Below are 13,164 nucleotides of genomic sequence, written 5' to 3' on the forward strand. Positions count from 1 at the left end.
CATTGATACTCTGTGAATGACGCAATCGAGTCTCCCTACACTCTCAAACTTCTTCTGGTATGCTCAAAAAATATTAGTTATGTGCTTGTTCAATTTACTTAATTTAAATGAACTAAAGCAACACAATTCTAGAACATTTTGGCACAACTTGATTGCTATGTGTTCTGTCCATTTAAATTTGCAATATTCCAGTTGAGTTGGGACTACGTGAATGAGTGTTGTGGTGTTAATGTAGCATTGATGAAACTGGGCAGGGGATTTCCATTTCCCAGCATGCTTTGCTTGGGACTCGATATGGAGAGTAAATGTTGAAATTAATTTTTATTTCATTTGATTTTGTGCAAGATGTATATAAAGGGGGATACTTGTTAGTGTTTAATGTTTTGTTATGTTGAGATTTTGAATGGAGTAACAGACATACTGTAACATAACAGAGTTTAGGAGCATAGCTACTAAACTTCACTCTGTAGTGCTCCCAACCAGCATGTATTAAGCATGCTAACATTTACTGTTATTTGTTAGTACATAAAGAAATACAATATTTATTTGTTACATTGACACGTCTAATTTTGTTGGGTTTACCCTATTCAGCTAGGTTCTTTCTACTCAAAGTGTTTATGTTGAGTTTACATAGTAATTGTAAGTTAAGAAAACTCATTTCAAACAAGTGGGACAACTGTCCACTATTAACTCAAGTTCAGCCAAAGAGATACTTTTTTGAGTGTATATTTGTATGTCTGAATAATTTGCAATGGAATTAAAAAAATATTGTTTCAATCCTTATAATTAACTACTTTAAATCAATATTTTTATTTTTCCATAATTTTTTATGGATTATGTCCATGCTAACCATGCATCATGGGATGCTATCTCATTCTCTTATGAAAGATGTTAAGTACAAAGTACAAGGTTTGATTGGTGGCTGAGACCTCTTTTATTAAGGATTTTATTAATCCTAATGGAATAAATTAAAGGAAAAAATAGAAGTTGAGTCTCTAGTGTACTTTACGTAAGAAGTGCTGTTTATGTAGAGCTTTCTGAATCGGTCACTTATGAGGTGCCGTTTCACTTAGAAGGTAGCTGCCTGTATAGATAGTAGAAAGCGAAGAAGGTCACTGGGTTTTGGAAAATATAGTCTGACAAAAATGAACCACTAACTAACCTTCTAACCCACTAACTAACTATCTAACTCTCCTTCTTTCCCTCTCAGTCAGCCAGCACCTCTGTGCTCTCGGTGGAAAGTCTCAGTGTGTTCTGAGAGATCTATTTTTGTGGCTTGGTCTTTTTCTTGTTTCTTTCTTGTTTAGATGTCTGTTTTTCTCTCTGTCTTTCTGATGGTTGCTCCACATCAGAGCTTAGCAGCAGCTCTTTTGTGTGTACTCTGCCCTGAAGGCATTCATGTTGCAAGACAGATTAATAATTATAGACTACACAACAGTCAGGGAGAAACAATTTCTAGATCTTTTAATGTCAAACATTAGAGAGACCAAAATTACACAGAAAAGAGGCCAGTAAAAAAAAAAAAAAAAAGAAAGAAAAAAAGGCCCCAACTTTTTTTGTGCGTTTGTTTTGTTTTTAATTTCCTTTGTTTTGTTTTTGTTTTTTATGTCTACTCTCTCTCTCTCTGTGTGTGTGTGTGTGTGTAAGTTCAACAATAACTAAAGAAAAGAAGGCTGTAATTCTCATAAACTAATTATGTTAAATTTATATATATATATATATATATATATATATATATATATATATATATATATAATACACTGGCAGCCAAAAGTTTGGAATAATGTACAGATTTTGCTGTTTCAGAAGGAAATTGGTACTTTAATTCATCAAAGTGGCATTCAACTGATCACAAAAAATAGTCAGGTCATTAATGATGTAAAAAACAGCACCATCACTATTTGAAAAAAGTCATTTTTGATCAAATCTAGACAGGCCTCATTTCCAGCAGCCATCACTCCAACACCTTATCCTTGAGTAATCATGCTAAATTGCTCATTTGGTACTAGAATATCACTTGCCATTATATCAAACACAGTTGAAAGCTATTTGGTTTGTTAAATGAAGCTTAACATTGTCTTTGTGTTTGTTTTTGAGCTGCCACAGTATGCAATAGACTGGCATGTCTTAAGGTCAATATTAGGTCAAAAATGGCAAAAAAGAAACAGCTTTCTCTAGAAACTCATCAGTCAATCATTGTTTTGAGGAATGAAGGCTATACAATGCTTGAAATTGCCAAAAAACTGAAGATTTCATACAAAGGTGTACACAACAGTCTTCAAAGACAAAGGACAACTGGCTCTAACAAGGACAGAAAGAGATGTGGAAGGCCAGATGTACAACTAAATAAGAGGATAAGTACATCAGAGTCTCTAGTTTGAGAAATAGACACCTCACATGTCCTCAGCTGACAGCTTCATTGAATTCTACCTGCTCAACACCAGTTTCATGTACAACAGTAAAGAGAAGACTCAGGGGTGCAGAGAAATTCCAGTTTTGAAACAGAAAAACAAAAAGAAAAGGTTAGAGTGGGCAAAGAAACACAGACATTGGACAACAGATAATTGGAAAAGAGTGTTATGGATCTTAACGCCATCGAACTTTTGTGGGATCAGCTAGACCGTAAGGTGCGTGAGAAGTGCCCGACAAGACAGCCACATCTATGGCTGTCTTGTGCTACAGGAAGTGTGGGGTGAAATGTCACCTGAGTATCTGGACAAACTGACAGCTAGAATGCCAAGGATCTGCAAAGCTGTCATTGCTGCACATGGAGGATTTTTCGATGAGAACTCTTTGAAGTAATTTAAGAAGTTCTGAAAAAAAAATTTCAAATTGTAATAGTAATTTTTCACTTTATTAATGTCCTGACTATACATTGTGATCAGTTGAATGCCACTTTGGTGAATAAAAGTACCAATTTCTTTCCGTAAGAGCAAAATTTGTACGTTATTCCAAACTTTTGGCCACCAGTGTGTGTGTATATATATATATATATATATATATATATATATATATATATATATATATATATATATATATAATTTTCTTTAATTTAGCAAAAAGAACATGTTACCACATTAACTGTCTCACGTTTGTGACATTCTTAACACTGATTTCTTTAGATATGTTTTAATCCATATTGCTGCTCCATTATTTTTAAAATTGGTAGCTTTATGAATATGGTGGTTTGCTTGTTTGATTAAGCACTAATGTTTAGTTTCACGGGCCCTAGTGAATCATTCTCTCAATTAAAAATAATTAATGCAGTAATTACACTCGTGTTAGGGAGGGTGCCGTGTGCCACACATGCACACACACACTCACAGATATAAGCAGTGAAACAGGTTGACAGGCTCTTTGTGGCAGTCTGTCTTGTGTTTGACAGCTCTTTTGGCAGTTGTGTCTTAGTGTTGTTGTCAAACATGAGGCTGAGATTGTTTGTTTTGCTTTGACACATTTTAAATGCTGCAATGGGTGCAAAAGTTTTCTGAGTGAACATAAAATGCAAAATTCTATAAGACATGTTTTCCATTTTATTTATGTTCGTGCACATCCTAGTGACAAAAAACAAGGTCATGTTCAGTGGTGAGAACTTTCACTCTAATTTCTATTTCCTGATAGCGCATGTACAGTCAAATTGCAGTCTTAGGAGCCGTTCACACAAAACTTGTTTTTGTGTTTGCATGTGCTGTTTTGTAATTGTTTATGTTAAAATGCACTAGATGGACATCTTTGACCGCTGTGGCATGTCTTGCTGTTTTTCAGTGTCTCACACATGGATGGTATTCTGTCTGAACAGCCATTGAACCAGTTTGTTTGTGTTGTAGGTATCGAGAGGAGCAGTTGGTTCGTCTTCAGGACAGTCACAGACAGGAAGCCCAGCAGGCCTAGGCTGCTCTGGAGAACTTTAAGAAGAAGGTGGAGCTCAGCTCACAGAAGACCTACTCCGACATGAAACAACAGGTGAGTTGCAACTGCTAACACTCACAAAACATGCCAGCTTTCTTAAGGCAAGGCAAGGCAAGGCAAGTTTATTTATGTAGCACATTTCATACACAATGACAATTCAGAGTGCTTTACATATAAATGATAAAGAAAACACAAGATAACATTAATTTTAAAACCAATTAAGAATCAGTATTTAGCCGAATATCATAAAGGACCTTTATGAGTGCTGTCTCTGTGCTGATGTGGTCGGAAACCAGACTAGAAATTGTCCAAGTAGCCATTCAAGATTAAGAATTTTTTCAGCTGATTGAAAACAAACTTTTCAGTGATTTTGCCTATGAAAGGAAGATTTGAAATTGGTCTGTAGTTGTTCAATATTGAGTTATCTAGATTGCACTTTTTAAGAAGGGGCTTGACAACTGCAGTTTTCAGGGACTTCGGAAACATTCCTGAAGGGAGTGATGCATTTGCTATTTCTAACAGATCTTTTCCATAATGTTAAACACATTTTTGAAACATTTTAAGCCCAAAGTATACTTCGGTCAGACCCGGCCCCTAGGTGTCCGTGTACAGGACGTGTAACACAAATTTCATCATAAGCAGAGTGCTTATGCGGCTCAATTTTTTTTAACTGCGTGTAATCTGATTGCGCAGTATGCGCATGTGCCTGAAATTATTTGCATTAATTATTATTTGCATTCCGGCAGCAGAAGTGGTAGCCCTCGTGTAAAGCCCTCCTCGTGTGAAGACCTACTTGTGTAAAGACCAGCGAGTCTACCTGTGCGAGTCCACCGAGCAAGGACACCAACAAGGCGCCACTCAACATAACACTTAAGTATCTTGTTATTGTATCTCTTATTATTTTCCTTCTATATACTAACATGTCTACTTCACGAATAACACATGCCTTCAAGCACATCCCTGTTATCTGTTACAGACCGTTTACACGAAATCGATGCAAGACCAAACGCAACCCACACAACCTACGACCACTTTGCACTTCAGTACCTGCTCTGCTCTCTTTCTCAGTGGGACTCTGGAACTGCCAGTCAGCTGTGAACAAAGCTGACTTCATTCCAGCCTTTGCCACGCAGTCCACCCTCAGCATCCTGGCACTGACAGAAACATGGATACGTCCAGAGGATACAGCAACACCTGCTGCTCTCTCCAACAACTTCTCCTTCTCTCACATCCCTCGACACACCGGTAGGGGCGGGGGAACAGGTTTGCTCATTCATAACAACTGGACTTTTTCAACACACTCTTCACTATGTAACAATACTAGTTTTGAATTCCACACTATTACTACAATGCAACCCACAAAAATACATGTTGTTGTCATCTATCGCCCTCCAGGTCAGCTGACAAACTTTCTTGAGGAGTTGGATGTCCTGCTGTCCTCCTTGCCGGAGGATGGTAGGCCACTTGTGGTTCTTGGTGATTTCAACATACACCAAGACAAGCCCCAGGCCACTGAATTGAATACTCTCCTGGCCTCATTTGACTTGGAAAAACTACACACCACAGCAACTCACAGATTGGGCAACCAGCTGGACCTCATCTTTACACATAACTGTACCAACTCAAATATTCTTGGTACTCCTTTACATGTCTCTGATCACTACTTTGTTCAATTCAACATGACCCTCCCATCTACATTAAAACAGACTCCACCATTGGTTTCCTTTCGCCGTAACCTCCGTTCCCTCTCACCCTCTCGCCTTTCCACTGCTGTCTCTACATCTCTTCCTACACAAAATGTATTTACCACGCTTAATGTAAACACAGCCACAGACACACTAAGCTCTACTTTAACAACCTGTCTAGACAACATCTGTCCTATCTCCTCTAGGCCAGCACGTGCTACACCACCCAGCCCCTGGCTGTCTGATGTCCTTCGTGAACATCGGACTGACCTCAGGGCAGCTGAGAGGAGATGGTGGAAATCTAAAGATCCAGCAGATCTAGGTAAATATCAGTCCCTGCTTGCAACTTTTTTAGATAATGTTAAATCTGCAAAAACCTCCTATTACCAGAACAAGATCAACAGCACCACAGACACTCGCAGCTTGTTTAGAACATTCAACACACTTCTCTGCCCTCCCCCTCCACCACCTGGTACATCACTGACAGCAGATGTCTTCGCCACATTTTTTACTAATAAGGTTACAACCATCGGCAATACATTCTCAGCACCACACCTTGTCAAACACCTGTCTCCTGTATGCAACTCTTCTGTCTCTATGTTCTCTCCTCTGACTGACACTGAGGTCTCTAAACTCCTCCTTTCCAACCACCCTACTACCTGCTCCCTTGACCCCATTCCTTCTCACCTTCTCCAGGCCATTTCTCCGTCCATCCTACCTGCACTCACAAACATAATTAACACATCTCTACTTACAGGCACTTTTCCCACTACTCGAGTAACCCCGCTGCTGAAGAAACCTGCACTTATTCCCACACAAATAGAACACTACAGACCAGTCTCTCTCATCCCATTCATGGCAAAAACACTTGAAAGGGCAGTTTTCAATCAAATCTCTGCCTATCTCTCTAGAACAAACTGCTGGATGACAGTCAGTCAGGCTTTAAAAGTGGACACTCCACCGAGACTGCCCTGCTGTCTGTCAATGAGTCGCTGAGACGGGCGAAAGCTGAATCAAGATCATCAGGGCTGATTCTGCTGGACCTTTCTGCAGCCTCTGACACAGACAACCATCAGATCTTACTCTCTACCCTCTCCTCGCTGGGCATCACAGGAACTGTGCTTGACTGGTTTAATTCCTATCTCTCAGGTAGGTCCTTCAAGGTAGCCTGGAGAGGTGAGGTATCCAAACCACATCAGCTACTTACTGGGGTACCTCAGGGATCAGTGCTTGGGCCACTTCTCTTCTCTATATACACAACATCACTGGGACCCATCATTCAGGCACATGGTTTCTCTTACTACTGCTACGCTGATGACACGCAACTCTACTTGTCTTTCCAGTCCAACAACACCACAGTGACTGCTCGAATTTCTGCCTGCCTGGCGGACATTTCGGCCTGGATGAAGGAGCACCACCTGCAACTCAACCCAGCCAAGACTGAACTCCTTGTCTTTCCAGCCAACCCTGCTGTTGAACACAACATCACTGCGCAGCTGGGTGCAACTACAGTAACGCCTTCCAAATTGGTCAGAAATCTAGGGGTAACCATCGACAACAGACTAAATTTCACAGACCACATCTCAAAGACCGCAAGATCATGTAGATTTACACTCTACAATATCAGGAAGATAAGACCCTTCCTCTCTGAACATGCCACACAACTGCTTGTCCAGTCAGTTGTAATAACTAGACTGGACTACTGTAACACTCTCATTGCAGGCCTCCCTGCATGTGCAACTAGACCCCTCCCAAATGATCCAGAATGCAGCAGCACATCTGGACTTTAATGAAACAAAGAGAGCACATGTTACACCAGTCCTTGTCTCTCTCCACTGGCTACCGGTTGATGCACGTATCAAATTCAAGGCTCTGATGCTGGCATACAGAACAGTCACTGGGTCTGCTCCAGCATACCTAAAATCATTTATGCAGAGCTACGCGCCCACTAGAACCCTGCAGTCGGCTAAGGAATGTCGCCTTGTTGTACCAACACAAAGAGGCACCAAAACACTTTCCCGAACTTTCAGCTTCATCGTACCACGTTGGTGGAACGACCTTCCCAACTCCATCCCTGAAGCTGACTCACTCTCTGTCTTCAAAAAACGACTAAAAACACATCTTTTCCATGAGCACTTAACCAGTCATTAAAAAAAAAAAAAAAAAAAAATAATAATTATATGTTGCACTTTATTCTGTTTTGAATACTATTATGATGCTAGTGATACTTTGAAATACAGCACTTTTCGTACCACTGTCTCCTAAGATGATTTGCTTATGTTTTCCTCTCTTGTAAGTCGCTTTGGATAAAAGCGTCTGCCAAATGAATAAATGTAAATTAATAAATGTAAATGTAATTATTGGGTCCACAAGGTGGCAATACTCACATTTTTGTGGGCCGTTGCATTCACGAAGAAGCACTAGAAGATGTAATCGCTGCTAAACATCAGGAGACGAATGTAGAAACAACAACAGTGGATACTTGCATTTGTTTAATTTGAGTCTGAAGGACTATAAAGAAATCTTTATGGGTCTAAAATCCTGAAGAGAATCCGAAATCTTATAGCAGTCATAACATGCATGTGCCAACTGCCTGTGAATGCGCTCACAGTCAAATGAAGTATACTTCGAATAGCTGAGCATTCAATTGTTCAAAAAGAGTATTCTTTGGGCTTTAAAATGACGAGCTCTGATATGACTGGTTGGCTTTAGGCAGCTTCCAGGAGTCAGTGTCCACAGGTTTATATCAGTCCATCAGGAAACAAAAGCCCGTTTTCGAGGTCCCACATGATGCCATGTGAAGGGCAGACATGTGAGAGACAGCTCTGTGCACTTTGCAAATTTTTTAAATTATTTTCATGATATAATCTGGTAAAATTCGATACACCCAGTTACACATTTGCTGTTTGATGTAAACATGGCAAAGAAGTCAAAATCATCGGGCTCTGGAGACGTTAAAAGACACTTACGGGTCCCAGACGGGCCTGTGGACTGAGGACTCGATTTGGATGGTGCGGTGGGAGAAGAAATCCAGCGTCAACTGTCCAACATGTCGGTGATGTTGACGAAGGTACTTGCGGATTTGGAAGATCTCGCTGTAATACGTCGATCGATTACGGTGATGGAAAAAAAATCTCTGAGTTAGTCACAAGAGTGACAGATGTTGAGAGACGAATCGATTATTTGGAGTCATCAGAGAGGGAATTAGCCGCTAATCCGCCCACGACCAAAGTTGATTTGGAACGTGTTCTTGAAAAGCTTGAAAAGCTGCAGGAATAACGTTCGAATTGTGGAAATTCCTGAGCATGAGGAGGGCAGAGATATGGTGAAATTCCTGGACAAGCTTTTCCCGAGTCTGCTCGACATAACAGGCCATAAACTGGAGGTTGAGCGAGCTCACAGAGTCCCGGCTCACAGATCCACTAAGGGAGAAAGGCCCCGATCGATTCTGGCCAGATTTTTGAGATCATCCGATAAAGATCTCGTGTTGCGCCAGGCGAGGAGCAAAGGAAAGCTTTCTTGGAAGAATCACAGTATTTTCTTGTTTTCGGACTTTGCGGGATTATAAGCAAGCAGGAAACCGCACACCCTGAGGCCACGTTCTTTGTGACCGGTGACTTTAATAAAGCCAGTTTCAAATCAGTCACACCAAAATACCACCAGCACATTAGTTTCAACACACGAGGGGACTGGGTTTTGGACCATTGCTACTCTCCCTTCCGGGATGGCTACAAATCCCTCCCCCGCCCACCATTTGGCAAATCGGACCACTCTTCCATTCTGCTTCTGCCCACTTACAGGCAGAAACTGAAACAGGAAGCACCCACCCTCAGAACGATCCAGTGCTGGTCGGACCAATCAGACTCTACGCTACAAGACTGTTTTGATCACGGACTGGGAGATGTTCCGGTCCGCCTCTGATGACGACATCGAGCTTTATGCTGATAGCATAATGTGTTTCATCAGAAAGTGCGTAGAGGACGTCGTTCCGACCAGAACAACACGGATCTATCCGAACCAGAAGCCATGGATTAATAGCGATGTTCGCGCGGCACTTAATGTGCAGACCTCCGCTTTTAATTCCGGGAATGCGGAGGAGCATAAACAAGCCAGTTATGCCCTCCAAAAAACTATCAGAACAGCAAAACGCCAGTACAGGAACAAGATTGAAGGACAGTTTAACACCACCAACTCTAGAAGCATGTGGCAGGGAATTAACATCATCACGGACTTTAAAGGGAATAAAAACTCCGCCATGAACACTGCTGCCTCTCTCCCGGATGAGCTAAATACTTTTTATGCTCGTTTTGAGGGAAATAACACCGCTCTTGTGGAGAGAGCCCTCGCAGCCGAAGCTACAGAGGTTAGTTCACTCTCCGTCTCTGTAGCGGATGTAACCCGATCCTTCCGACGGGTGAATATCCGCAAAGCTGCGGGCCCAGATGGCATTCCGGGCCGCGTTATCAGAGCATGCATGAATCAGCTGGCTGGTGTTTTTACGGACATTTTCAACCTTTCCCTCTCTTTGTCTGTAGTCCCCACATGCTTTAAAACATCCACCATAGTGCCTGTTCCAAAGCAATCAAAAATCACATGCTTAAATGACTAGCGTCCTGTTGCTCTGACCCCCATCATCAGCAAATGCTTTGAGAGACTAATCAGAGATTACATCTGCTCTGTGCTGCCTCTCTCTCTAGACCCATTGCAGTTTGCTTACCGCAACAACCGCTCCACTGATGATGCCATTGCATCTACAATACACAATGTTCAATCTCTCCCACCTGGAAAAAAAGAACACTTATGCGAGAATGTTGTTTGTAGACTACAGCTCAGCATTCAACACCACAGTGCCCTCCAAGCTAGATGAGAAACTCCGGGCTCTGGGCTTAAACAGCTCGCTGTGCAGCTGGATCCTGGACTTCCTGTCAAGCAGACACCAGGTGGTTAGAATAGGCAGCAACATCTCCTCATCACTGACCCTCAACACTGGAGCCCCACAGGGCTGTGTTCTCAGCCCACTCTTGTATTCCTTGTACACACATGACTGTGTGGCAACACATAGCTCCAATGCCATCATTAAGTTTGCTGATGACATGACGGTGGTAGGTCTGATCACTGACAATGATGAAACAGCCTACAGAGAGGAGGTGCACACTCTGACACACTGGTGTCAGGAGCACAACCTCTCCCTCAACGTCAGTAAGACAAAGGAGCTTGTGGTGGACTTCAGAAGAAAAGACAGAGAACACAGTCCCATCACCATCAATGGAGCACCAGTGGAGAGAGTCAGCAGCTTCAAGTTCCTGGGTGTCCACATCACTGAGGAACTCACATGGTCCATCCACACTGAAGTCGTTGTGAAGAAGGCTCATCAGCGCCTCTTCTTCCTGAGACAGCTGAGGAAGTTTGGAATGAACCGGCACATCCTCACACGGTTCTAAACCTGCACTGTAGAGAGCATCCAGACTGGCTGCATCTCTGCCTGGTACGGCAATAGCACAGCCCACAACCGCAAAGCACTGCAAAGGGTGGTGCGAATTGCCAGACACATCATCGGAGGTGAGCTTCCCTCCCTCCAGGACAAATATACCAGGCGGTGTGTGAAAAAAGCTCGGAGGATCATCAGAGACTCCAGCCACCCGAGCCATGTGCTGTTCTCACTGCTACCATCAGGCAGGCGGTATCGCAGCATCAGGACCTGCACCAGCCGACTCCATGACAGCTTCTTCCACCAAGCAATCAGACTTTTGAACTCTTTATCTCCCACGATCAAAATACATCAGCACTGCACTTTATTACTCTTACTCTTATATCTCACACCAGACTGTCATAAATTATATTATTATTATATTATATTCTCTCTTAACAACTTACTATCAACTGACAGCCTGAATGTCAATACAGTACAATACAACCTACTGTATATTGTATATATACTATATATACTTTTTTTTATTCAATAATGTGTATCTATATTGTGTGTATTGTATACTGTACAGTGTATGTTATTATTTGTATATTGTGTTGTGTGTAATTATGTGTATATTAGACTTTAAATTGTGTTGTTTTAATTTGATGTTATTGTAAATTGTTATATGTCTCATCACTGTCACGACTGCTATGTTGATCGGAACTGCACCCAAGAATTTCACACACCATTGCACTTGTGTATATGGCTGTGTGACAATAAAAGTGATTTGATTTGATTTGATTTGATTTGATTTTTGCAAACTCGACAAGAGTGAAACACGATCGGTTCAAGGAATGCAAGAAACTCTTACATCAGCGGAAGATAACTTTTGCTCTGATGTTTCCTGCCAAACTGAGAATAAACACCAAGGATGGCTGCAAAGTATTTACATGTCCCAATCAGGCAATGTCTTTATAGAAACAATGGGTGAGTAACCATTGGGTGCTTCTCTTGTGAGTGGATTGACTCATTGTACATACTCTGGTTTTTGGAGGAAGCTGGACGTCGTTTTTGTTTCTTTTTGCATTGGCTCTGCCGAGCGGCTGGAGTTTGTTTTGTTTTGTGGATAAACACTTTTCCTTAAAGAAACTTTTGCATTTACAGAAGATCACTTTTACAATGAAGTTCCCGGCCAGATTGAGAATAGACACTACGGATGACCGCAAAATATCTACATGCCCACACAAAGGATGTCTTTTATAAAGTTGACAGACTATGTAAGTCATGGGATATAATTTTATGCGACCTCCGAATGAATTGACACTTGACCATTCGAGGAACCGGGATGCTTGTTTCGTTTCCTTTTTTTGCTGGTTCCGCCTAGTGGTTGGAGCTTGTTTTGTTAAATAACACTACTTCGGGACAGTTATGGATGAATCTGTCAGTTCCTTGTACTTATGCCTCCTGTTGGCTGGAGTTTGATTTTGTCATCTGCTGCACTCATCAGCTGGCTCACTGAAGATTCGTTTGTCTGACCGAGGAAACTGAACGGCTTTATATCGGCTGGAATTTGTTTTGTGAAGGAACACACCTTCGAGACAGTTCTGTGAATGAGTCTACACGTTCTCTGTGTTTATTCTGCCTATTGGCTGGGGTTTGTTTTACAAAATATTTGATATAATGTAATTTTGCCTTACAAATTTGTGAGGCAAAATCGAGCAATCCGATGGCAAAGTTGTCACGGGGGCTCTCGTAGGCGTACATGGACTCTTTGAGTTTAGAGGGATTGACGGTTGGCGCTTTCGTGCGCACGTTTTTCTTTTTTCTGTTTGTTTTGTTCGGGGGGGGAGTTCGGGGTTTTATTGTTGCATTAATGTTGAAATGTGGTCTTCATAATTTTGTTTTTGGCACACAATTTATTTTTTCTATTATATCAAAATGCCAAATGTTAATATGAGTGTACTATCTCTCTCCACATGGAATGTGAATGGGTTGGGGCACCCCATAAAAAGAAGGGAGGTTATTTCTTTTCTTAAACGTAAGAAATATGATTTCTGATGAGATATGTTTCTTCAAGAAACGCATCTTTCCCTGCAGAAAGCTGAAAAATTTGGGAAGATATGGGGTGGACATGTTTTCTTTAGTGTTGGCTCAAGTAAG

The 13,164-nt window shown here is 41.5% G+C and overlaps 1 pseudogene; it reads left to right on the forward strand.

The window, feature by feature from the left end:
* Positions 1–13,164, forward strand: part of LOC127452269 (centrosomal protein of 112 kDa-like) — a 284,785-nt pseudogene that overhangs the window by 157,925 nt on the left and 113,696 nt on the right.

The sequence above is a fragment of the Myxocyprinus asiaticus genome, chromosome 14 (assembly GCF_019703515.2).
Source record: "Myxocyprinus asiaticus isolate MX2 ecotype Aquarium Trade chromosome 14, UBuf_Myxa_2, whole genome shotgun sequence".
Taxonomy (NCBI): domain Eukaryota; kingdom Metazoa; phylum Chordata; class Actinopteri; order Cypriniformes; family Catostomidae; genus Myxocyprinus; species Myxocyprinus asiaticus.